The following is a 25,197-nucleotide window of genomic DNA, read 5'->3' as shown; positions in this document are numbered from 1 at the left end:
TTTAAAAAAACTCTGATAGATCTATTCTGAAAGATTTTGTGCACCAAAAAGTCAGATTTTTTGTTCCACATCACAGATATACCAGCCTTGTAAATGAGCCCTAACATGACCATGAAACGGAAAAATGGGGAAAAAAAAAAAAACATGATTCAGTGATTGTGAGATGAGGTGCTCTTGCAAAATCTTTGAGCAATGCCAAATCTGCCATGCTGTTGATTGGTTGCAATACACAGGTCATCAGGAACTAGGGGCTATTTTTTATTGTCTTGGTTAATTAAGTCCAATAAACCGGTAGTGGATTGGAGTCATGTTGGCTTCATCAGCGTAATTAGTGGCGCATGTTTTGTTTAGAGGCAGGCTGTGCACTCTGCGCTTAGGAGACCTCCGATGGTAACATGAAATATCACATGGATAAAGTACTCTGGATGCAGTCTACAAAGCCTTGGGAGCGTCAGCGCACCATCCCACGCACATTTTTACGCATGGAAATTCTTTGTAATTCCCGACTTTGCGAGTAATGTTGCAACCGCAAATTTCACTGCTTCACCGCAACTTATTTGAGTAACTATTTTGTTTATAATTAGCCTGGTTTCTAATTGGCTTCTTAAAGATTTTCCTCCAGGCACAGCTCTCTGCGTCCTGGACAGAATTGGATACATGATGAGAATTCGTCCCCCAATCAGAATTGGATAAATGATATTTCATCCAATCTGAATGATTCTCCACTCCTCATTCATTCAACTTTACGCTCTTGACCACTACTCGCACAGGTAATACCAAGACTCCGCCAAAACCTTGCAAGCTGACAATCACACAAATCCCTTTAGTAGAGATAATGTTAAGTCACTGATTTACAAAAAAAACCTTCACAAGACATTCGCTGGAAGAAAAAATAAGGATAGAAGATCTTGGACCGGACCCAACCCAATTTACAAATCCAGCAGCAGGCAGTGACCGAGGACACAGCAACACCCGGGGCTTCACATGGGCTTTCACCCGCTCTTGTTATGCGAAGCAGAGTTGGCTAGCCGAATGGGATATTAGCAATGGCTTTTGTTTTCTCTGTCTTTTATTTTAAAAGTGTTGGTACAATTATGGACAAAACGCTTTTAGTATGTCATTCGGTTTGTCATGACAAGTTATAGTTACTGTTAGGGTAGGTTAAGTTTTAGGGTTCCTGTGTCATGTGTTATGGAACTCATGGAAACTCTTATGTAGGAAACTTCAAGAAAGTGTAACAAAAAAGGGGGTAACCTTTTTTCAAAAACCAATGTAAGTTTTTTCAAGGTTATGTTTTTTTTTGGCGCTTTTTTTTCCCCTTTACCAATGGATTCACCACTAACACCAACTTATTAGTTTTACAACTTATTTTTTTTGGATTCATGACCAATAAACTTCATTTATATAATATGTATACCTATTTTTTGAGTTGAGAGCTGAAATTATGAATGATTTTGACTAATACTTCAAATCAGATTGCAATGTTAAGAGAATTACAGACCTGGTATAATATAAGTCAAAGTTTAGTCAGGATACTGTTTTGAAACTATTTCATTTTTCCCCCAAATGCTATAAATTTAATGAAACACCCCCCAATTTAAATGAAAGTAGTTAGTGATCATTAATAAAAAAGAGGAATTAAGAGTGTTTCTATGGAATCATCGTGTAATTTTGTGCAATTTGGGTGACAGAACAAGTACAAAAGGAGTTTTAAAAAGACTGAGTCTGGATCGTTTAAAGAAGACTTCATGTGAAAAACCCTGATTCCCCTGATGTCTAACCAGAGTCCAGCAGCTAACAACAGAGTAGTAAATTATTCTGGCGTTGCGATCTAAACACGTAGATGAAGAAAAAAACAAAAAAAAAAACTCAAATCAAACTGATGCATGTTGTTTTATTATCATACATCTTATCAAGAAACATTTAATATCTTTAACACACACACACATACACAGAAAATGCCTAGAGAGCAGCTCTGGCACCAAAAGATCATCAAAGGTGAAATGTGTGATTCCTCCATTCCTATACTGCCTCTTGTTTGGGTTGTATCAGGGTCCCCCCACCCCCCCCTTTACTTCCAGCGACCCCCACCTTGCCTTTTCCATGGATCTTTTTACTGTGATAGGAAAAGAGGAGGAAAGTAGGAACGGATGTAACAGGTGTTGAAGTTTTGAAGTTTATCATATTTTACAGTATATTTCGTATAAAGTAACTATACTCACATTTCTGAGCATGTTGGATTCTGTTCAGCAGCACGGTGATCTGCAGGAAGCAAACAGCAGAATTTTAGGTAATAGGAAAAGAATTAAAACCATTATGAAAGGAATCAGTACTACTGATTATTTTATAATCAATAATTATATTAATATGTCAAGAATAAAAGTCAGGAGACAATTGTCTCCTGACAGAGACACGTTTGTCACACTGATATTATGACCTAATTAAATTAGTGTCTAGTGTCTATGACATGTCTTATTATTTATTCATATAGCATAAACCAAGATTCCACTACAACAAAAAGAGGTGCACTTCTTTGTTGCGTGCATGTGCCACAGACATGAATCAAAAATGGGGCAATATACTTAAATAAGCTTTTTCTTTCTCGCCATTTTTGCAGAAAGTAATTCCAAGTGTGCAAAATGAAAGTAAAGTGATTCCAGTAATGCAATACAAAAGCTATTCCAGATAGATAGATAGATAGATAGATAGATGGATAGACAGATAGTATATGATATAGTATAGGACAGCTACGGACATATAGATGATACTATAAAAAATGACACAATAAAACATGACTTAGCAAGTACCAGCAGTACCTCATATTTCTGGTGCTTCATGTACTCCATGAAGTCAAACTTGTCAGACTCCAGCTGGTAGATCCAGTTCCACATCTCTTGGGCCCGTTGCCTTGGAAACACAAAGATCAAATTAAGAACCATACTTTACCACCTACTTTATTTCTATGAATCTGACATTTTTTGTATACACACTGAAACACTGCAGCGCTATGCTGTCCATCTCAGCTGAGAGAACGTCCCAGAGTGTGGAGTTCTAACGGAGCAGTCTGTGTTGTTGAACTGTAGCAGTCTATGAGGCTGGGACACAGGATGCTATGACGCGAGTTACCATGACGTCAACCTCGCCTGTAACTTCTGTGATCTTGGCCACAAATTCCATCCATCTCCGCCCAAGCAGCGCACATCCAATAAATTAGTCGGCACCGAGTTTGAAGAGAGGCTGAATAACCACGTAACATTTTACATGCCCTCCATGCTGCTTTCTACTGTATGCCTACCCTCAGGAATCTCCCCGCTTTCAAGCAGTGGATGCTTGATGGGCTCACCCACTAGCAGTTATTAGTTTCTCTTCACTGACCACTGACAAGCAAGAAAATAGGCTACACCTTCCTACATGGTGTTTGGTGTTAAACTTTCAACACCTTCTCACCTCCTATCTAATGGCTGCACCTGATTGAATGAATGCTTCCAGATTTCAAAACAGACCAGCATGACAACTTGTTTTTTGGAAACTTTCACTTATTTTCCAAAAAAGTTCACCGAAGTGTGTTTTCTAAGAACATTTTATGGCGAGAAATCAGCTGTGCAGTTGTTGAATTCATTTTAAATAGGCAATGATCAGTTTATAACATTTGCAGGAGTTTTGAGAGGAAGCAAATCATGCTAGACCCACATCTGCATTATTTAGCCTGAATCATAACTTTTTGCAAATGAGGATCAATTTGCTGCCCTGTCTCTGGAAAGTCGTTGAGATGATTACTACAATGCATTCCCTGGTTGCTTCCGTAGACAATGAATGAGAAGCATGGAAGTGAGGCTACTTGTGGACACGTACTGTGCCTTGAAAGCGTGACAGTGAACGCAGAGCGATTGGTATGAGGGTTTTGCAATTCTGTACACTGTATCGGGAAGCTGTAACAGGAAAAATTAAAAGTTTTCCAGCGCATTCGTCATTGAATTGTGTGTGTCGTTGAACGTGACACACATAAAAAAAAAAAAACTGACAGGCAATCTCGTCTACAGGCAAGGGGAGAAAGTCTCTATAAACCTGCATATACACGTCAATTTTGGTGGGAAAAGGGTTATGAGTTAGCTGGACATGCTAACGTTTGAAGCTGGCGGAGACACAAACTGTTTAATCCATTCCTTACACCTTTGCTCTTGAGTTTTTGATTTTGAAGGGGGAAAAAGAAACCACCATTTAAACTCTTAGATACTCAGTATCACTCTAACTACAACCCCATTCATGAGGCTACATGCAGAGAAATCCAAAGCTCACTTGAGCGCATCTTCTCTCAAATTATCGATGTCTAGCGACTTCCGTCTCTCGGACAGAGTCTTCTTCTTGATCTCTCTACCTGTCAGACGCTTTCCCCTCCTTGTCTCGGCCTGGGATGGGAAGACACGCAGTGCACAGTCAACATCATCATCATCATCATCATCATCATCATCATCATCATCATCATCAGGGTTATCATGATCTCTACTGAGAATAACAGCAGACCTTGGCCAAGAAGCTTCCGAAGTTGGCTCCAATGCCAGACAGCACTTTCTTCTTCTTGATGTCATCATCAGCCTTCTTCTTGCTTCCTCTTCCTCTTTTCTGTGACGTTCCTCCTGAAAAAGGATTGACAAAAACTTGAAAAATGTCGCTCAGTGTTAAATCTGACTATAAAAAAAGTTGTTTTTAATATTTAAATAAAGATTTTCACATTCTTCATGTGAATCTCTCTCAATTAACATCTATAAAACGTTTCTCTGTTTGTGGGTGTCCCGCTACCACTTACCAGCTACCAGCTACGTTAACTTCCATATATGGTAATATGCTCACCGCGTTTCCACGGTGCTGACTTAAGATTGGATGAAAGTAGCTGTCAATAAGACACATGTGGCGCTCATGTACGGATGCTTTCCTAGGCTTGGCGCTTTGAGTCCGATGAGCACGCCACTTTAGATCGTAGAAAGACGCAGATTTGTTTTTGTTCCGGGGTGTTTCTTGATTTCAGAGATGCTGAACATCATTGTCGACGGTTCCTGAACGGGGACGTGTAGGGTATGTATGCAGGCCGTGAAGCCATTTGTTACATCATGAGACCTGATATCACGCATGGGTGGATTTTCCGTTCACATGCGCTAGGAAGAAGCGAGATGACCACAATCCAACCCGCAAAAAACAAGATAACCATTCCATTTGACTCTGAAGCTGTTCAGTTAAGGTAAATTAAGCTACAAAAACTGCATAGTTCTCCTTTAACCTACATTTGCTCTATTACTGCACATATACCCCCTCTTTGGGAATAGTAGAGTTTTGAAATTTGTGAACTATATCAGGACTCTGAAGCAGGAAAAGTTAACACTGTTTTCAAGCACGTTCGCAAAGTTGAAGACGAGACACAATAAAAAAAAAACTGACAGGCATACTCGTCTACAAGCAATGGGAGATAAACTAACCACCTCTGGGATGTAGGCTTTACAGGATGATTCTTTTTCTTGCCAACTATTATGATTTTCCCAAATGATGTACAGATTCTAGGCATTCTATTATCAATTATCTTTAAAAAGTATATAGCTGGGTTAAAATCACCCCGCCCCCAGATCTGGGTTGAGCCCCGAACGTTTACAATGCCTGGCTCCGCCCCTGAATTATATTGTTTTGAACCTGAAGGGGAGATTTTATGCTGTGTTAAGCAGCTTTTTACATTTTATAAATTAACAATGGTTTACATGTGAGAAAAAATTGAGCCTGTTTACAGCCTATATAGATATGTGTGGACTGGGTGATTTATTTGTACCTTTTTTGTGTGTGTGTGTGGTGTGTGTGTGTGTGTGTGGTGCGCGTGCGTTACCGCAATCCTGTTCTGTCTGTCCTTTTCCTTCTCTGCTCTGACCCTCAGGATCTCAGCTTTCTCGGATCGACGACGCTCCTGATGGAAAAGCAAAGCAAACAAGCCATAAACCGCTTGGTGCAGTTATTAAACATGAAACAGCATTGGGATAAAAAGTACATTAAATCATTCATTATTACATTGTATGTCTGCATTTTTTTACAACTCATTCAAAGATTATTGACAAATATGTTATTAATTACTTACTCAGCTTTATTTGCCAGGTATGAGGAACATACGTGGAATTTTTCATGGGAGCATTGTTGCTCACACTGTGCTTAAACACAAAACAACCAAAACAAAAATATACACACCAATATATACACAATATATACATACTCTAAACAGAAACAATATAGAGGCATGAGTGAACAAAGAGAATCAATAAAATGATTTAAATATGGAGCATAGTGCAAGGATCCTGGGATAAATAGTATTATGTTATTATAATACAATATGAACAGTATGAACATGACGGACAGTTCTGAAATAGGAAATGAGAATGATGAATAAATAACAAATAATAAGTGAGATGTGAGAAAGGGAATGGTGTGTAAATAGTAAATAAATAAGTGAGATATGAGAATGAGAATGACGAATAATACTAAAGAAGTGTAATAATAAGTGGAACCAGTAAACAGGTGCTGTAGAGACAGTGTTACAGTGTTATTGACCAGAACTGAACCTGACACTGTGGGTCAGAAGTCAGCTGTTCATCAGAGAGATGGCTTGTGGGTAGAAACTGTTCCTGAATCTGTTGGTTTTGGCGTACAGTGCTCTGTAGCGCCTACCAGAGGGGAGAAGCTGGAACAGATTGTGTCCGGGGTGAGATGGGTCTGCAGTGATGGTTCCTGCCGGTTTCCTGACTCTAGATGTGTATAAGTCATGAAGGGAGGGCAGGTTGGCAATGATGATCTTTTCTGCAGTCCTACTGTCCGTTGTTGTCTGCTCCTGTCTTTTTTGGTGGCAGATCCAAACCAGACAGTGATGGATGTGCAGAGGACAGACTGGACGATGGCTGTGTAGAAGTGGACCAGCAGCTCCTTAGGTAGGTTGAGCTTCCTGAGCTGGCGCAGGAAGTACATCCTCTGCTGGGCCTTTTTGATGATGGTGTCTGTGTTGGGTTCCCACTTAAGGTCCTAAGATATAGTGGATCCCAAAAACCTGAACGATTCCACAGCAGAAACAGGGCTGTTGAGTATGGTGATGGGGGGAAGAGTGAAGGGTCTCTTCATGAAGTCCACGATCATCTCCACAGTCTTGTGCGTGTTAAGCTCAAGGTTTTTCTGACTGCACCAGAGAGCCAGCTGATCCACCTCCCGTCTGTAGGCCGACTCATCACCGTCCCGGATGAGGCCGATGACGGTTGTGTTGTCAGCGAACTTCAGGAGTTTAACAGATGGGTCTCCTGAGGTGCAGTCATTGGTGTAGAGGGAGAAAAGCAGTGGGCAGAGAACACACCCCTGGGGGGAGCCAGTGCTAATAGTCCGTGTGCTGGATGTGATGTTCCCCAGCCTCACCTGCTGCCTTCTGTCAGTCAGGAAGTTTGTAATCCACTGACAGGTGGAGGCTGGCACAGTGAGCTGGGAGAGTGTGGTGCTGAGGATGTCCAGGATGATGGTGTTGAACGCCGAGCTGAAGTCCACAAACAGGATCCTTGCATAAGCCCCTGGAGAGTCGAGGTGTTGCAGGATGTAATGCAGTCCCAAGTTGACTGCATCATCCACCAACCTGTTAGCTCTGTAGGCAAACTGCAGGACGTCCAGCAAGGGGACTGTGATGTCCTTCAGGTGGGCCAACACCAGTCTTTCAAAGGACTTCATGACTACAGATGTCAGGGCGACAGGCCTGTAGTCATTTAGTTCAGAGACAACATTCTGATGTGGTGCGGCAGTAGCAGAAGAAGTATTAGAAGTATATAAGAAACACCCTATTACAAGTAAAAATCGCGTATTTAATATCCTTCCAAGTTAAAAGTGCACAAGTATTATCTGCCAAATGTACATTAAAGTGTATAAAAGTACAGCATAAGTACATGTTTTACAGTACAAATGGTGCCTGTGACTGATATACTATTATATATGACATTAGCATCCCTTACATAGGGCCGGGCAACTCCAAAGTTTTGGTAAATAAATCTGGGGGTTGTGAGATAATTAATGGGTTAGTAAACAAACAAAAAAAGGTTTCTGCAATTGAATTATTTTATTTTTTTTTTACTGACTTCTCTAGTCAGTTACTTCAATGGAACCATCTAAGAAGAGTAGAGTGGGTTTGTATATGGTGGAACTACTGATGCAAACAACGCATTGTATTTACAAACTTATGATGGTTTTAATATCTAATAGCGTTAGCTTTAAAGCAGAGCAAGTAGTAACTAAAGCTGTCTGATAAATGGACAGTACATTCTATATTTCTCTATAATATGTTTAAGAAAGTAGAAACAAAAAAGGGAAAATTGGAAACACTCAAGTAAAGTACCTCAAATTTGTATTTATGTGTACTTGATTACATAGCAACTTTGTACCACTGCTGTGAAGATACAAGTAGACATGATACATGACGCAGTAAAACCACGTTCTCCTATTGCTTAGTCTATATCAACAACGTATTCCTTGTGTTGGCATTCTAAACTCTGGTGGATTTCTGAAGACTAGGGTTACCTGCTCCCCAGATCTCTGCAGGGTAAATCCAGACAGCTAGCTAGACTATCTGTCTAGCTAGCTGTTTTCTGTTTTCTGTTCTGTTTTCTGTTTTCTGTTGTGCAACTAAAACAACCTTTTAACGTACATATGTTCCACCAAAAAAAGTTCCTTCCTGGGGTTATCTTGCAGAGGCACCTCTGCACGTTCCAATGCTTAGCGGCGCTGCCCAAGACGAATATGATGGGTTTAAATATATGCCAATAAACCAGAGCATGAGCATCCCAGAATGCTATATGGACTAGCGGGGCGGCTGTGGCTCAGTGGTAGAGCGTTTGCCTGCCAATTGAAGGTTGGTGGTTCGATCCCCGCCCCTACAGTCATTGTCAAAGTGTCCTTGGGCAAGACACTGAACCCCGAGTTGCCCCTGGTACTGCGCATTGGAGTGTGAATGTGTGTGAATATTTATCTGATGAGCAGGTGGCACCTTGTAAATACAGCACATTTACTAGCAAGACCCTCCTGCACAGCGCTGTGGAGCAAGATCTGGAAATGCGATCCTACCCATTGCAGGACAATCTCTGATTCCACTGTTAAGTGAATTACAGTATACACACAAGAAATAAATTTACAATAGAATTTTTTGTGTGTGTCTAGTGCCCCATTCATGTTTCAACATTAGCCATAAGAGTCTTAGTGTATCACAGTGAACTTACGATTCGTTCCTTGAGGCTGATGAGTTCCTCCTCATCTTTCTTCCTCTGATCAAAGTGGACGTCGATCAGAGTATGCAGCTCCAGTAAGTCCTTCTCCATACGCTTTCTGTGGATGTCCTGGTGGAGAAGGGAGTTTTTAATTCTATTATCTCTACATTTACTAGATATGGTTAAAATAAAATGGATTATATGTATATACATATGTATATATATATGTATATATATATATATATGTATATATGTGTGTGTGTATATATATATATATATATATATATATATAATATATATATATATATGTGTGTGTGTGTGTGTGTGTGTGTATATATATATATATATATATATATATATATATATATATATACATACAGTAAATGTATATATATATATATATATATGTGTATATATATGTGTAAAGGAGTCATCCTAAACATTTGTTGTGTTAAGGTTTCAGAATGATGAAGACAGGTGGATGTACAGTGAGTAAAATGGATGTAGGCTCTACAGGATGATTCTTTTCCTTGGCAACTTTCCCAAGTGATTTACAGATTTTTAGGCATTCTATTATCACTTATCTTGAAAATAGATGCCGGAAACCCCCCGCCCCCAGGTCTGGGCTCAGCCACAATTGTTTACAACATCTAGCTCCGCCCCTGGTCGGTACAGGGACTTGAACCGGCAACTGCTTCGGTTCCTAAGCCAAGTCCCCACAGACTGAGCTAATGCAGCCCAAGGGTTAACAGCTGTGGTTCCCATTTAATGCAGATGCAAAGTCAGTAAACAAAGAAAATAAAAGTGATCTGGTTTGATTCTCTTTCCAGGACTCACATCAAAATCCACCCTGTCCCCCTCAGGAATCTTTGGAGGGGCGAGTTGAGGCACCATAGGTCTGATGAAATAAAGGAAGCACAAAACGTTTTTTTTAAAGGCTCAAAAGGGGATTAAGGGAATATTACATAATTGAAAAAATAACCTTGCAAACACAATAAAATAATATGAACATACTTGGGTTTGGGGCGCTCCTCTGTTGATGAAAGAGAGAAAGACAAGCAAAAATGATTGATTATACTTTTGAACAAAAATGTTTCCCCCAAATATGCGGAAGAAGAATTACAAAATCTGAAAGTTGTTAATAAAGTTATTAATGTGACTGAAAACACAACAAGCATGGGACTGAGACAAGAAAAGGTAATTTAGGAGTTTTTAGTAGTTCTAACAAAACAAAAGAGCAAGGACATCATTTTTATACACACTTTGCTTTCCAGATAAGGTTAACGCATGGCTTTGACCACACCACAATTTTAAATATTTTCTTAAAAATGATGGCTGATTACAGTAGGTTCCTTTGCACTTAAGTCTTGTTTTAAATGCATGTGAATTTGTTGCTAATGGATATCTAAATAAAAGAATGAATGAAGGTAAATAGGTACAGATTTTTTTATTTAGGAGAGCAAAAAAGTTTCTGCAACCTTTTTAGGACCATAATTAATTAATTTTAAGACCTTTAACACAACATCAGCCCTAAATTAATTTTTTTCAAGCAAAGTATCACTAAATGTATATTTTTAGACACTTTCCCATAGCCAAAACATAAAATCCCTTTTATGTCTGTGGTACAATCCAAAAGAGACAAATAACATGAAAGCTAAAAAAATGTTTTAAGGAAATTAGCATTAGAGGTAGTGATGCATGGACATAGGAAAATTAAGACCCGTTTAAAATTAAAAGAAGACCTGGAACACAAAATTTTGATTTTGAAATTTTAGACTTTTTAAAACTTCTTAAGGCAAGGCAAGGCAAGGCAAGGCAAGGCAGCTTTATTTGTATAGCACATTTCAGCAACAAGGCAATTCAAAGTGCTTTACACAAAATCAGTTGAACAGATAAAACACAAGTAAAAACAGTTAAAAATCACAAGCATTAAAAACCGGTAAAACACATGAATAGACAGTTAAAAACAAAGAAAAACATAAAACACAAGAATAAAATTTACAGTGCAGCATAAGAAATTTAAAGAAATGATTAGTCATTTAAAGAAAGGCAGCATCAAATAGAAAGGTCTTCAGCCTTGATTTAAAAGAACTGAGAGTAGCAGCGGATCTACAGGTTTCTGGGAGTTTATTCCAGATATGAGGAGCATAGAAACTGAAAGCTGCTTCACCCTGTTAGTTCTGACTCTGGGGACAGAAAGCAGACCTGTCCCAGATGACCTGAGAGGTCTGGGTGGTTCATAGTGTAGTAGCAGATCAGCAATATATTTTGGACCTAAACCGTTAAGTGATTTATAAACTAGCAAGAGTACTTTGAAATCAATTCTTTGAGACACAGGAAGCCAGTGTAAAGACTTCAGAACTGGAGTGATGTGATCCAGTCTCTTGGTCTTAGTGAGGACTCGAGCAGCAGCGTTCTGAATCAGCTGCAGCTGTCTGATTGATTTTTTAGGGAGACCTGTAAAGACCCCGTTACAGTAGTCAAGTCTACTGAAGATAAAGGCATGGACAAGTTTTTCCAAATCCTGTTGACACATAAGTCCTTTAACCCTTGATATATTCTTAAGGTGATAGTAGGCTGACTTTGTAATTGTCTTAATGTGGCTGTTAAAGTTCAGGTCTGAGTCCATGACTACACCAAGATTTCTGGCTTTGTCTGTTGTTTTTAACATTGTTGTTTGAAGCTGAGCGCAGACTTTTAATCGTTCCTCTCTTGCTCCAAAAACAACCACCTCAGTTTTTCCTTCATTTAATTTCAGAAAGTTCTGGCACATCCAGCCGTTAATTTGTTCGATGCACTTAGTCAGTTTTGTATTGGACTATAGTCCCCTGGCGATAAGGTTATGTAAATTTGTGTGTCGTCCGCATAACTATGGTAACTTATTTTGTTTTTCTCCATAATCTGAGCCAGTGGAAGCATGTAGATGTTAAACAGAAGAGGCCCCAGAATGGAGCCTTGCGGAACTCCGCACGTCATATTTGTACGCTCAGATGCATAATTACCTATAGACACAAAGTAATCCCTATTCTTTAGGTAGGATTCAAACCAGTTTAGTACTGAGCCAGAAAGGCCAACGCAGTTTTCCAATCGGTCTAGTAGTATATCGTGGTCGACCGTGTCAATGCAGCACTGAGATCAAGTAATACTAAGATTGAAATTTTGCCATTATCTGTGTTAAGGTGGATGTCATTAAAGACTTTGACAAGAGCCGTTTCAGTGCTGTGGTGTGGTCGGAAACCCGACTGAAAGGTATCAAACTGTTGCTTAGTGACAAGAAATGGTTGAGTTGTTGAAAGACTACTTTTCAATGATTTTACTTAAAAACGGAAGGTTTGATATTGGCCTATAGTTGCTCATTAGTGACTTGTCTAGGTTGTTCTTTTTAAGAGTGGCTTGATTACTGCAGTTTTCAGGGCCTGTGGAAAGATACCTGAAAGAAGAGATGTGTTCACAATCTGTAGAAGATCAGAAGTCAAACAATTGGAAACATTTTTGAAAAGTCCCGTTGGTAGAACATCAAGGCAACAGGTCGAGGTTTTCAGATGTTGAATAATGTCCTCCAGGTTTGTATGGTTGATCGTGTGAAATTCTGTCATATTGGAACTATTTTTGCTTGAACACTGTGACAACACATATCCTGGACTTGATATGGAGGCACTGACTGTTTGTCTAATCTTTTGAATTTTGTCTTTGAAGAAGGAGGCAAAGTCATTGCAGGCCTTGGTAGATAAAAGTTCAGATGCTACTGGTACTGGAGGGTTTGTTAACCTATCAACAGTAGCAAACAAAGCACGGGAATTATTATTGTTTCTAGAGATAATATCAGAGAAAAAGGACCTTCTTGCATTCCTCAGTTCCAATTATAAATGCGAAGTCTCTCTTTATAGGAGTTATAATGGACCAGGAGATTTGTTTTTCGCCACCTTCGTTCAGCTTTCCTACACTCTCTTTTTTCTGTTCTCACCAGTAGGACATTTCTCCATGGAGATCTTTTCTTACCAGATACAACTTTGACCTTAGTGGGAGCAATGGCATCAATAACATTTGTGATTTTACAGTTGAAATTATCTACAAGCTCACTGACTGATAGCCCAGAGAGGGCTGGTGTGGAGGAGAAAAGCTGAATAAATGTGTCACTGGTGTTTTCAGTGATATACCGTTTTCTGATTATCTTTGTTTGGACACTTTTGGGCACAGAGATAGTGCCGTTAAAGAAAACACAGGAATGATCTGAGAGAGCAACGTCAGTCACCACAAACCTTGGAAATGTTCAGACCTTTGGAGACAATCAAGTCCAGAGTGTGCCCCTTATTGGGGGGGCTCCGTCACATGCTGAGTCAGTCCATAGTTCTCAAAAACACAACACAGCTCTTTTGTCCCCCTGTCCTGGGGGCTGTCAACATGAATGTTAAAATCACCCGCAATGATTACACAATCAAAGTTAATGCAGATAATAGACAGCAGTTCAGTGAAGTCATCAATGAAGGTTGCACAATATTTAGGTGGCCTGTAGATATTTAGAAACATCGCTTGAGGGGAAGATCTTAATTGAAGAGCAACATATTCAAAAGAAACAAAATTTCCATAACATATTTGCGTACAGTGGAATGAGTCATTAAACAGAATGGCGACTCCACCTCCTTTCTTATTCACTCTATTCTCACTCATAAAACTGAAGTTAGGGGGAGCTGACTCGATGAGAACAGCAGCGCTGTTATTATGGTCTAACCAGGTTTCAGTTAAAAACATAAAATCTAGATTGTGCTTAGTAATAAAATCATTGATTAAAAATGATTTTCCTGCCAAAGACCTGACGTTTAGTAAGGCTAGTGTTAGTGTGTTTTCATTTTTTGGGACAGGCTGTAGCTGACGAGGAATGGATGCTAAATTTGCTAAGTTTGCAGTTAAGTGCTTATTCAGACCCCGCGGATCCCTGATAAAGTAAAGCCCATGTCCATTGGCTGTAGATAATTTCAATATTTTGGATAATTAATCTGAGGTAAATAAAAAGCGACCAACATGGGGCTGAGCAAAAAAAAGAAAACCCCTTTAATCCCTTCATCATTTCAAGCTGGGTATGGCTGCAGCCTGGAGACCTCCTGTCACATGGCTCCCGTCTCATGCCCGGGATGGCTGGTGCCATGCCAGAGTTTTGACTTTTCAAAATAAAAGCTTACGTCTGCTCCACTATGTCTTCATACTTTGGTGTTTTTGAACTAAACAGTAGGGCAATCACTTTATTTTTTAGCAGACGTCTTAGTTACAACACGATGGAACTAGCAAAGCAGTTTTGTGTTTATATGTGCGGGATTTATTTACTCAGTATTACAAAGTATTTACTCTTTATTTGTCTCTACAAACTACAGCTCCAATCGTCTGACTGATTAAACCGGAAGGGACATTCTGTCATTTCTTTTTGTATTTCAATAGCGAATTGCTATTGAATACAGATTGATTATCACTTATTTTTTGGTAACCGTTGTTGTATCAATCACAATATTACACTTGAGGAGCCTACACTTCAGTGATGCGCCTTTTGGACCTCGAAATTAAACCCTCTCATGGGCTATGGCTTAAACAAACATCAACGTTAAACGCTGATGCAGTTTTAAATGATTTATGATTTTTGAGAGGTATGAGACGGGAAGGCATGAGACCGGAGCAGGGAATGAGACGCAAGGGATTAGCTTATCTGGGAGGTCTCTAGGCTGCAGCCATACACTCTGCTGAAAAAATAATTGTAGTAATTAGCATGATTGTCATACTACTTAGTTCAAAAACATCCAAAACACAAAGTATAAAGACATAGCGGACCAGATGTGAGCTTTTATTTTAAAAAATCAGAGTTTGTGAGCTTTTATTTTGAAAAGTCAAAGATTGGGGACGGCACCAGCCAGGAGGGCATGAGACGAGGTGCATGAGACAGGAGGTCTCCACGCTGCAGCCTTACACTCTTGTGACCATTCTCACCTTCCTCCTGGGCATCTTGATCTGATGGAGCAACTACATGAAGACAGAATGAAAGATGGAAGGAGGGTAACAAAAACAACACATGGAGCACCAACGGAGTCATTATTAATGGGTGAAAAGTACACATGAGGAAAGCAAGGGAATAGAAAAGGTAGAAGAGAACATTAGAGAAGATGGGATGAGGAAAGGAAGTATGGAAGAAAGAAAAGAAAAACAGGTATACAGGGGAAAATGAAAATAGTTAGAAGATAAGTTGAGAGGGGAATGAAATTCATTCAGAATTAAGAAATGAAGACGTAAAGAACCAAAGGAAGGGAGGAGGAAACTCACACACCCGGTGATCGAGAGGCAGAAATGAAAAGAATGGAAAAACCAGTCAAAGATAAGGGCGGGGGGGACATGAGGAGATTAGGAAGGAAGAAGAAGTGTGGAATGATTGAAAGAAGTCCCAAGTTACTATCTGGTACTACATAGGCAGCACGCTTGAAAAAAAGTGTTAGACATTTTGGAAAATATGCTGATTTGCTTTCTTGCCCTAAATTAAATTAAAAGATTGATACGTCTAAGATTGGTGTCGATCTCCTCATCTTACTCTCGGCAAGAAAGTAAATATTTCCCACAGTAATAAACTATTCTTTAAAACTATAATTTCCCATCAAGCATTGAGAGCCACAGCCTTCACTGGCACTAATATGTACCACCCAGCGTGGCTGTAGGGACATGTAGTTTTGTGGAACATTCTGTGCACATGCATTATTACATAATGCAAATATGGATTATTGACAAGACAGGTTTCTGGTCAGGTCATAATAATAAACTGAGTGTATCATCTTCAGTACTTTAGGCAGGCCAAACGGTCCAGCTTTGAGTTCGGGAGCCCTGGCTTCATGCCTTAAGCCAACTGTCAGAAATTTGGGGTTACTTTTGATTGCAACATGACGTTTGACAAGCAGATCAGTAATGTTGTTAGAATGAGCTTTTTCCAGCTTTGTCTCCTGATAAAGTTAAGCCTTTCCTTAACAGGCATGATCTACAAAAGGCGATTCATGCTTTTATTAGTTCAAGGTTGGATTACTGTAATTCTCTTTATGTTGGTCTGAATCAGATGTCCATCTGATGTCTTCAACTTCAACAGCAAAATGCTGCTGCTCGCTTTTTAACAAATACATAGACGTGCACCCATCACTCTTGTTCTCTACACCCTGCATTGGCTCCCTGTGTATTTTGGAATTGATTTTATGATTTTGTTGTTTGTTTTCAAAGCCTTAAATGGCCGGAGTATTTGTTGGAGATTTTAACCCTGCGTCAACCAACCAAATCAACCGGTTTAAGAAGTCCCAAGGTTCAGGTAGAAACGGTGGGGTGATCTTCCCTGAGACTCTGGAACAAGTTACCCCCTGATATTTGGTCGATTAAAGATGTAGCTCTTTTTAGGTCCAAATTCAAAACTTATTTGTTAAGAGTGGTTTTTAATACCAGACAATTTCTCTCTCCTGTTTCTATATAACTTCTTCTGTTTTTACTGTTTTCTATGTTTCATTTTTTTATTGTATGATATGTTGTTTTACTCTTGGTTTCTGATGCTAAGCACTTTGGATACCTGCTGGTTATTGTAAAGTGCTATGTAAATACATGGTGATTGATTGATTGAAATATTCAGTGTTCACTTTCCTTTCCGCTTTGTTTTGGTCTTTACCATTCCTGAGAAAAATGTACACCACTATATTCACCAAATAGTGAAGATGGAGTGAACTCTATCAGTTTCTAAGCATTATTTTTAATGATTGTTTGGACATTTTTTAGGCCTTTTTTGACATGACAGCTGAAGACAGGAAGGGGAGAGAGAGGGAATCTGAATCAGAATCATACCCGCAGCTGCTGTGGTAAGGACTCAGCCTCTGTTTTTATCCTTGCATGTGGTACTGTATGAGTCATGACGACCTATTTCACCATTTATAGTTGCTATTAAAATACAATGCAGAAAAAATATCCACACAGTTTCATCCTCATCGATCTACGTTTGATTCATTCAAATCAGGAATTCTACATCCTCTTCTAGATACAACTTTCCAATGCATTGGGTTTAATTCAATTCAATTTCAATTCAATTTTATTTATAGTATCAATTCATAACAAGAATTATCTCAAGACACTTTACAGATAGACCACACTCCGGAATTTACAAGGACCCAACAGTTCTATTTTCTTCCAGAGCAAGCAACAGTGCGACAGTGGCGAGGAAAAACTTCCTTTTAGGCAGAAACCTCGGTCAGACCCAGGCTCTTGGTAGGCGGTGTCTGACGGGCCGGTTGGGGTTAGAATGAAGAGTGGCAATAACAAAAATAGAAAAGTTTTAAAGTCTAGTCCTAAATTGTGTCAAATGGTGTCAGTGTGTGTGAGTAATGGGCATGCTTGTCACCATACCTTGGTACTCATGGTGCTCTGATAGCCCGTACCAGCACAGTGGCCCAACCAGCCAATGGGAAAGCAGGATAGAGGGGAAATTGATAGGTCAGATTTATTACAGCATCACCCATAACGCACAAAGTTACACTGGGTTTCCACAGGCAGCTTTTTTTCAACTGCAACTCTGCTGTCTTAGTCACTCACAGCGACTTCCAAGCGGAATTTTGTCACCACAATGATGCACGTTCGGCTAAGAATTTGTTGTTGGTGTAGATACGTTTCTATTAGTTTCTATCCGGCCTAACACAAACCATGTGGTAAGTTTCCTACTCCAGTCACACACTTTGACACTTAAAAGTTGAGTTTAGTTTAAATAACGTCATATATTGCAAGCAACCAGCTAGTTGTCATTGCTACAATGCTAAAGTTACTACTACCACTTAAACAAATATATGTACAAAATCTAAAAGGAAAACCAACTGCCTGGGCAACCCTCTGCAAAGCTAGCTATTAACATTCATGTAGTCATACAGAGACATATCATAAAGTAAGCTATATATAGGAACATCACATTGTTTTAATTTTTAAGGAATTTGCCCTCTCATTGGTTACTGCTCTGCAAAAGTCGACTCATGGTACATGTCCATATACACGTTGTTTTCACAGATGGGATCGTCCCGCTTCCCAACATTGCATGCTAGTGGGCTTGCCAACAGCAATTGTTGGTTTCTCTTCACTGACCACTGACAAGCAAAGAAAACAGGCCACACCCACCTACAACCGCGATGGCTGCACCTGATTGGTCGAATCTTTCAAGTGGGGCCGTCTGCGTTTAGAATACAATCTCTCATTTTACAAAAGTAGTTAACCAAAACTTGTTTCTGAAAACATTTCAAGCAATAAATTGGCTATGCAGTTGCTAAATCTGTCCTTATTTCAGATCGACAACCGTCAGTATAAAACAAATTGTTGTGGTTGTAGTTGTCTGTTATAGTTTTTACTGTTTTTATTGTGTTCATTTATTCCCCGGTTCCTGGTTGGTTTCTACCTGTCTCCTGTGTTCTCTGTTGCGTGTTACCCTGTTTTCATCCTTGTGTCTGTTATGCTTCAGTTTCCTGTTTTATTTTGTAGTCTCTGTTCCTCCCATGTCATGTCTTGTTTTACTTCCTGCTTTGTGTTTGCCTTTGTGATTGTCTGCCTTGCCCTGATGTTTCAGCTGTTCTTCGTCACCTGTCCCTTGTTTCCCCCTCGTTACGTTGTGTATTTAGTCTAAGCGCTGTCTTTGTCTGTTGTCAGATCACTGTGTGTGTATGTCTACCCCCCTTGTCTCAGTCTTCCTGTATTTTTTATGCCTGGTCTTTTGGTTCCTCAGCATTTTGGTACTACTTTGCCTGCTTTCTTCAGGACACTTTTTGTTGTATCCCTTTTTATTTATTAAAATTCTCTAACTCACCACTGGCCATTTTTGGGCCCCCATTTCCATAATCCTAACATTTTGAGTGGCAAGCCGCCTGCTCCTCATTTGCATTAAGTTGCCTGGATTCAACTTCATGCAAATGCGCAGGAAATGACACTGACTATAGACAGGGACCGTCAAAGTCAACTTTGGAAGAGCGGAGAAAGCGGGGAACACTTTCGCCGTCAGTACTCATACCGCTCGCTAAGCTGTTCTGTTATTTCAGCTGCCAGTGAAAACCCAGGGAACAATTGCTTGGCTGTTTGAGAGCTTTTTTAAAACAAGGAAAGACATGTATCTCTTGTAAAAAAATGTTATCACATTCTCAAACCTTTGAATCGTCCTTTAACACATTTGACCAAACTAGTTTTTATCTCCAGACTTTTGCTTTACAACCGGGAACTGTCCTGTAAGACTGCTTTGCAGTCTGGGAGGCTTCCTTACCTCCTCTCTCCTCCTCTGTGTGCTCAGTCTCCTCCTGTTCCTCAGGCTCGGGCTCCTCTTCAGCCTCTGGGAGAAGGAGACCCAGAGAAATGAATATAGTTTCATGTCTCATAATAAAAGCTTTGTTGATGTTGATCATTGTATTTGTGAGAGACACAAAGTATGTGACAAATATAGACACAACTTACCCTGCTCCCTGGAGGGATGGGAGGAAAAGGAACAAAGAAACACATCCATCAGTTAACATTACAGGGATTAGATTACATAGACTTTATTGATCTCAAATGGGAAATTTCAGTGCAACAGCAGCAAAATATCAGACACATAGCACACATACAGAATATACATGAAATAATAAATAGGATAGATTAGATTAAGAACAAATTATTTATAAATAAACAAATACAAAGGAAAGAATGCAAAAACAGATATACAAGTTGGGTATAAAAATGTACAATTACTCAAATGATATTTTTAAAGATGGGAGTAAAATGCATTTGCATTGAAATAAACAACTGAGAGATGCTCTACTCACTCGTACTCCTCTTCTACATCTGACATGGCTGCAATAAAGAGAAAAAAAAAAACTCAGGAAGATCATGAATGGATAGGAGAATAGAACCATCTGAAGAACAGAAGTTTGGTACAGACATTGTTGTTCCCTTCAGGATGAAGTGTATCAGCTTTTAGGGATGTCCTCACCTTCGTCTAGCGCCATCATTCGCTCTAAATTTGAAGTTGTCCCATACTGTAGTTTATGGACAACATTGCAATCTCATGAATGGGTTTGTACAATATCGTAGGAAAATGTATGCACAGCACTTTGGGTGACATCCTACAAAATTAGGCGAGCGCCGGCTAATCAAATGATGCCGGCTCCAAAGCTTGGTGAGCTGTCTGTCGTATCAGTGGCAGTTAGTAGTTGAGTTGAGCTGGTTACTGGGTTAGGGGTTAGAGGTTAGGTTGGGGTTAAAACGCAGCGCCCGGGATAGGTGCTACGAGGGGCACAGGCACAAGGGGAGCACTGATTTGGGAGGACACTTTAAAACCTTAAAAACTAGGTTTGGTTATCTAAAAATTCATACAAAAAGGTACACAGGTATTAAAAGTGGGTTAAAAGAACCACTGGACAAGATGGTCAGCAAGAGTCTAAAACTTTAGATGAAAGGTGTCCTCCACACCTGCCCTATTCCAACGTTTTAATACATTTTATTTAGGGTTAGGGGTTAGGGTTAGGGCACCGTGAGATGACGGTCCTTTCACGGCCCGTGGCAGTTATGTTTAGCCCACAAAAAGTGACAACATGCAATGGCAAAACATACGTTTATAGACACTAAAACGACCGGTTAAGTTTAGGAAACAGACCGTGCTTTGAATTTTAAACAATCCCAAGGAACAAACACGCCTTTCCTGGGTGAAAGTCTGTTGTTTTCCCTGAGAAGTGAACTCCGCTCCCAGGGTTGAAAGTGCTGTGTTTTATGACTGAGCCACCCCGACCTCTTCCCTACGCAGCTCACAGCATTTTTATACAGCAGCAACAGTCTTTATGTTGCATTGAGCAAAAACTTCACCAAATGCATACAGATTACAGTGCTTTACTTTCTGTATCTATATGTATGAATGGTTCATAAGAAAAGCCTGAAAAACAAATGACATCAGCCTCAGCTGGACTTTGTGTCGAAGGCTACAATTTATTAGATGTGTTTGGTAACATTATAAAAAAAGTTACTGGCTAGTAGATTAAGAACATTTAAAAACAAATGTTTTTTAAATACCAAGCAACCCATGTGACGTAAATGCAAGCTTGGCTGTGCATTAGTACATGACTGAGTTGTCATTGCTAAATCAAAGGTGGCAGATCCTGTTCTCCTGTAATTATTCACTTTGGAGATAGGAAAAAGAGACAGATAAGCACTGAGAGATTCAATGCACACTGTCAAGGTTTTAAGCTATAAATGGTCCCACAATGCTGCCATTGTCCTGGCATTAAAACCACGTGCAGACAGACAGATGGACTGACAGACAGACAGACAGACAGACGCACTGTGCACTGACACCTTCCTGGCAGGGGAAGCAGGGAGATTGATGAAGCGACAACAGGTGAGAATGTGACAAGGGTTAAACGCAGAAACACCAGAGGAGATAGAGTTTCTCTCTCTTTCTAGTAGTTTCTGTCCCTTCTCCCCTTTTTTGACCTCACCCTTTCTCTCTATGTCCCGGTGTTTCTGACAGATTAGATTTAGTTTAAAACACTGAACCTTAAGGTTTGTGAAAGATGACCTTCGTCTTAACCGGGTTCACAGTTTGACATGTTCACTGAGCAACTGATAAACCAAAGGGAATCTGGCATCAGTTTGGCTGGAGTGCTTTGGTACAGCTCAAAGGTCCCATTAACTCCGTTATGTGGAGTATAACAGTTGCTTGTAAGAATCTGTTTCTGTTCAAGTCTGATTTTAAAAGGAAATAAACTTTATCAGAAACCCCAATTTCCTTCTATTATCCCTTTACCCTTCTCCTCCGCCATCTCTATCTTTCTGTTGTAAGGAAGAATTTAGAGTGACCCTGTGACTGTGTGCTTGAATTCATCAGGGTGCTAACTGTTGTTGAATGCTCTGGCTTCTCTCTCACTTGTCTGTTGTCGTGCCCTTTGCCATGCCAGAGCCAGCTTGGCATAGCTGCGTACCCGCAGTCCTTTCAACTGCACAACAAGAACTCTTCAATCTTCCATGCGCTGTTATTAATCTTCTCTCTGTTTCTGTTTATATAGAGGTTTATAAAGCAGTTCCAGCCTTCCCAGTTTTTAACTTGTTCCACATCCTTCATTCCTTTCTTATTAAGCGTCTTCACTAAATAGTGCTCCAGAGAGTTACAACGGCAAGAACTAATCTGATAGTCTCATATCATAAAACCACATTGTTTTTTTACTTGCTTTTCTGTTGAGTTAAGCAGCTATGTTCAATATTTTATTATAACGTATTATGTATTGTGCTCATATAATGCTTTCTGGCTTTTTCCCTTTCCTTTGTTGTGTTATATATCTTTTTTGTGCATGTGCACCATCCAAAGAGCCAGATTACTCCCACAGGAGTTGGCTAATACCAAAAACACAGACTTGGCTATTAGAAACACCCCCCCAAATAAATGACAATGTTCCTCCAAACTGCTGGAAGTGTAAATAATCAAGAGGGTTTAGTTTCCACTGGACAGAGCCAGGCTGTCTGTTTCCTTGTTTCCAGTGAATGATAAGCTAACCAGCTATTGTAGTCAAACTTTTACTGTGCAGCAGCTGTCAGATGTCTTACCAAACTAAAAAAGTTTATATCCACTGTTTCTTTAAGAAAAGACAATGGTATATAATGGTATATACAAATATATATATATTTATATATATATATATATATTAGGGCCTATAGTCTTGCATAAATGCTCTGCCAGTATAATATTAAACGCAGAGGGAAGGACTTACTCAAAAGGTGTGTGGAGGTAAGACCTATGAATAAGAACATGATTGATGGAGATAGTAACGGAGGGGAGAAATGATGGATGGATGAATGAGAGGTGCTCATTTCAGCTCCTGTGTCGGTACAGTCAGACACTGCCCGTTTGGAGCTTCATGAAGAGAAGGGGGGCGGGGGGAGGGGGGGGTCTAACAGGGGATTTGGGAGAGAAGTCCTACAGGCTCAGGCCTTGGTAGGGTTTATTTTAGTTTTAGTCAAGGGCAACGTGTGTGTGTGTGTGTGTGTGTGTGTGTGTGTGTGTGTGTGTGTGTGTGTGTAGTAGAGAAGAATGGGTGTGCAACAGTCCTTTTAAGAAAATCTACTGTTGGCTTTAATAAATTGTAGAGTGGAGTAAGAGAGAAGTGTTAAAAAAGGGAAGTGTTATAAAGAACTGGGTTTGAGTTTGGTTATGTCTTTTATTCACTTCAAAAAACAATTTGGCAGAATAACCACTATGTTGCTTGACATTAAAATGTATTGTAATATCCACACACACACCAAACTGCACACCCTCTGCTTTCCTCTGAGTGCTAAAGTCAGCTAGCCTGAGCTCATACTGTTAGCATTTGTGTATGTGGCGGTGACTAAAAAAGCAAAGGAACAATGTGAAGGGTGGTAGGCTGTACAGTTTTTACATAGACCATCCATTTCACGGACACTTTTCCTAATCGTAACCACTCACCTAAAATCTTTTTTGTCAAGCCATCACCATAAAAGTTAACTGGCATTTAGTCTGAAATGTCCCTGAAGGGTTTTAGTCAGTAATACAGACAGAGTACGGTACTCATTAAAGCTGTAAAGTAACTGCCAGACATTTCATGACAAGCACTAAAGAAAGAAATGCAAGCTATAAAAGTGCTGTGGTTTTGATGATTTCATCTGTTGAAAGCTTTTAAAACTAAAACGGACATAGTTTGGCACAAGTAGCCAAGTTGGAACCTTGTTTGCGGCTGTGTTAGACCTCATCCTGCGTCTGGGCTACAGAATGATACCCTTCCCTACTGGACCACAGGACATTTAAATCACCCAATGTACACAATAAAGCTGCTGTGTGGTTTGCACATGTCAGTCTGAGGGCCTGCTATGATAACACAGAAAAAGGGAGACACATAAAATAACACATAAAATAAAATAATAAAACACAGAAAATGGAATAGTTTAAACAAGGCAGCCAAGAGTCTATCGAGACGTGCAAGCACAGATTAAGATGTTTTTACATCGTATCTTTCCATCCTGTTGGCAGATATCTACAAACTTAAAATTAAGCAGAAATCCTTGCCGTTGCTAGATAATATAAATTATAGAAATAGAAAATGTGTTTGGGTAATTTGGATATAAAGACCCATTAACTATGGTCTACTTTTCTTAAAACAAAGACAGACACATACAGCTTTTTCTTTTTTTTGCCATTGTACTGCTTTCATTTATCAGGGAATTTATGATCAGCAATAAGCAGTTTAAAATCACAAAAATGGACCATTACCATGGTTACAGTTAGCTAGCCATGGATTTCCATTCATTTAAAAACTGTTAAATTAACTTGTTGATACTTGAATGTTGCTTGTAATTAATTGTCAATTGATTGAATTGATTGTCTATTGTCATTAGAGATTCTTCCACTGTGGTGCATTCAGGAATGCTCAGACACCCACGATTTGAAATTGCAAAATCAAGCTCAGCACACACATGTCACGTTGGAAACCTTAAAATTTGGTTAAATTTAAATTTAGTTTTTTGCTGATTGGCAAGTGTGTCTCAAGCTGGAGCAAAGAAGAGTTTTCAAAGTACAGTACTGACAAAACTGAAAAGATGCAACAAAGTGTCCACTACGATGAATAAAATGAATGGAAAACAACAGCTGCTTCAAAAATTATACATTAATCTCATTCTACTGTCTTATGAAAACAAGACAATAGAGAGGACACATATTAAAGGGCAGGCAGACAGACAGACAGACGTACCTGTATGAAGGTGTGGTATCACTAGACACAAGAGACAGACAGAGGGACAGAGACAGACAGAATGGCTATTATACAGAGAGAAGGAATTTTATACAGAGGGGTTGAGGGGCACTGTGTTTGTGTGTGTGTGTGTGTGGGGGGGGGGGGGGGCTGCATGAATGTGGGTGTGTAGTATGGATGATGTGAGAATTACTGGATGTCTGAGTATACCTTAC

At 39.6% G+C, this 25,197-nt stretch overlaps 1 pseudogene; it reads right to left on the bottom strand.

Moving 5' to 3' along the window:
- Positions 1 to 2,222: 2,222 nt before the first annotated feature.
- On the bottom strand, positions 2,223 to 25,088 carry LOC116675453 (troponin T, slow skeletal muscle-like; annotated as a pseudogene).
- Between the last annotated feature and the right edge of the window lie 109 nt (positions 25,089 to 25,197).

The sequence above is a fragment of the Etheostoma spectabile genome, unplaced genomic scaffold (genome assembly GCF_008692095.1).
Source record: "Etheostoma spectabile isolate EspeVRDwgs_2016 unplaced genomic scaffold, UIUC_Espe_1.0 scaffold00001888, whole genome shotgun sequence".
Classification (NCBI taxonomy): domain Eukaryota; kingdom Metazoa; phylum Chordata; class Actinopteri; order Perciformes; family Percidae; genus Etheostoma; species Etheostoma spectabile.
The sequence above is the reverse complement of the archived record's forward strand: the minus strand, read 5'-3'. Positions and strand labels throughout refer to the sequence as shown.